This window comes from Notolabrus celidotus, chromosome 3 (assembly GCF_009762535.1).
Source record: "Notolabrus celidotus isolate fNotCel1 chromosome 3, fNotCel1.pri, whole genome shotgun sequence".
NCBI classification, from domain to species: domain Eukaryota; kingdom Metazoa; phylum Chordata; class Actinopteri; order Labriformes; family Labridae; genus Notolabrus; species Notolabrus celidotus.
This window is the reverse complement of record NC_048274.1, coordinates 5622038-5625059: the sequence shown is the minus strand read 5'-3', so window position 1 is coordinate 5625059 and position 3022 is coordinate 5622038.

Sequence of the window (3022 nt, the reverse complement as noted above, 5' to 3'; positions counted from 1 at the left end):
TGCACCAAGCTGCAGACAGGCAGGCTGCAGACAGGCTGGACAAAATGGCTTCAACTCAGGAATAAACTCACAGAGAGAGATGTTACCATGCTGTAGGAGAGTCTGACTCACTGACAGACACTAGGGGTTAGTTTTTACAACACTTAGTGGAAAAACAGAATTCCATATTTCTATTTATTTTATTATTTAAAGGCACTATGAGGAGTTTTTCACCAGCTGAGAAACAGACTGAAACCAACACTGATGCCTCTGTATGACCTTCAAAAGCAAACAAAACCATAAACAACAACACTGATGCCTTCTCTGTTGTCATTTTTAATGCCTTATACCACTCAGTGGGGGTAGGTGTCAGACCACATGATTGACATTTGACTTTAGAAACATCCTTTTTCAGCTGTTCATGGCAAATAATCACATTGAGTGATAAATCTGGCTGTTAAAAAAAGCAGGGTGAGGTTTTTGTTGAAAACTTTTGCATGTACAGAAGAAGAGATAAGAGGTATCAGTTTGTGCACAATGGGGCGCCAAAATTGATATATATCAAAAGTTCCTCACAGCAGCTTTAACTACTATTTTTTTAATGTAAAAACTACCTCTGCTACTCACCACTGCACTATTATCATATTATTTTAGCATGTACATATTAGTCATGCCTATTTGTTGTTCTTTTGTATTTATAGCTGATGTTATATGTCTTATTCTTATGCCTTGTACGAAGAGAGCACAGTTTACCAAGTCAAATTCTTTGTGTGTTCAAGCATACCTGGCCAATAAAGCTGATTCTGATTCTGAAAAACTCAAAGTTTCACTAAAGTAAAAGAAACTGAACACTTAGTTTGGCCACATACAGCCCAAGTTGATCTGAAGTGGGCCGGACCAGTAAAATCATAATAACCTATAAATAACAACAACTCTAAATTTTTCCCTTTTATTCAGTGCAAAAAAGGACAAGTACATTCTGAAAAATGTCACATTTAATGAAGTATCTTTCTACAAAAACAGCTGTTGTATGTTTTGCCATGATGAGTCTCATAGTGGGGCAGAACATTTTTATCTTGAAGCCCTGAAACCTGCTGCGAACACACCAAACACACAGGTAACCCAGTCACCTGACACACAGTGTAATGTTTACTGCAAAAGAACAGATGTTATAAAAAGGAAGAAGGTAAAGTTGGTTATTTTGGACCCCCCAGCTCCAGCATGAACAGTTTGCATGCTGGACAGTGTTGTCTGCAGACCATAGACTGTAAAAAATATCTGTTTCTGAACGCTGTTTTGAAGCCAATCGGCAGCTGCAGCCATATTGCTTCTGTCGAGCCAGTGTGACGTAAAGAGGCGGGCTTTGAGCCTCCTAGCCAACAGCTACAGTGTTCCCACAGGCAGCTGTGCCTCTCATTGGAAGACTAGTAATCTCAATATCTTCTAAATTGCCGCGTTAGAAAAAAATTCACCCCCCTCACAGTGAGAGGACATCGAGAAATGTTTATTTCTGCTACAAAGATCACTTTTTCCCATTCATGTGTATGTGACTTCCGGTACTTCCGGAGCCAGCCTCAAGCGGATCCTCGATGAACTGCAGCTTTTAACACTTCCGCATTGACTCATATTTTTAGACCAGAGGTTGCCGCTTGCTGCAGACATGTAGTGCTAGTGTTAGTAGATAGTGGATCATCTTATAGTGCTCTAAAAAGTCTTTATGAATCTCAACCAAATTATGCAAACAGGAAGTAATCTATTTTCTCACTTTGAGAAAAAGAGTCCCGGAAAAAAAGCACTGTTCAGGTGCGCTCCGTCAGCACTATATATTTTTTTGCCCAGAGGAGAAATTTAAAATAGTAGTTACTTTTGTTGAAAAATTGTAGTTAGAATCTTCTCTGTAATTTTTTCAGTTTAGTTGTTCCGCAGGCCGGATTGGAACCTTTGGCGGCCTGTTTTGGCCCACGGGCCGCATGTTTGACACCCCTGATTTATCCCTTCATGCTATAATTTTGTGTTTTTTTTATAGTGTATGGGCTGCATCCTTTAACACAGGGGTTCCCAAAGTGTGGATCGGGACCCCCTCGGGGATGGGAGACACAATTGAGGGGTCGTGAGATGTCTTCCAGTATGTTTTTTTAAAGTTATCTAAAACTAGTAAATTTTACCCATTATAGGAAAAATATTTACAAAAACAGTAGCTTAACTTGAAATAAAACCTTAAAAATAGAAAATGTAATGGGTTTTCTGCCTTTCTTTTTGCCAGATGACTCCTAAGTTTAGGGTTAGTGAACAGTTAATTATCAATTAATTAATTTTATCATTATTTTAGCCAAATATTTGTGTTCAGTTTCTTCAATGAGGACTTCAGTTATTCAGTAAATTTTAACTCACGTTTGATTTCCCCATTGGAGGAATTTTTACTCATTAAAAGGAATTCAGGTCTTTTTTTTTAAAGGTAATATCTTGAAATAAGATTTCTTCTTGATTTGTCAGATGAATGAGGCTCATAATAAATTCAATGAGATACGATTTTACTAGAAATAAGACAAAAACACTTTCTTAGTTTTGAGTTTTTGCAGCATAATCAGAGGATTTCCAAATACTAACAGATAGGAGTGCTGACAGGGAACATGGGCATCGTGAAAAACTGTCAAACTGGGGAAATCTAACAGAATAAGGTCCCTGTCACTCGTGCCCTTAAAACAGTCTCAACTTTCCTCCGTCATACAGCGCCCTGCTGCAGTCAACAAACGTTAGATCCTCACAATTTTCATGATGCAAGTTAAAGCTGTCTTCAGTTTCACAGCTTGGCCGACTAAATGCACCTTTTTTTTTAACCCCACAGCAAAACAGAACTCTAACACCAGAATATCTGACTCCATGTTTTCTGTGTGTGTTGATAAAAATTAACCATGTGTGAGGACTGGAGATGTTGGAGCAATATTTAACTCAGTGTCTCGTACAGAAATAAAGACTGAGACTTTTATAAATATGTCAAACCTTCAGTTGTGTAAATGTGAGAAGAAATCAAAGACCACAGAGC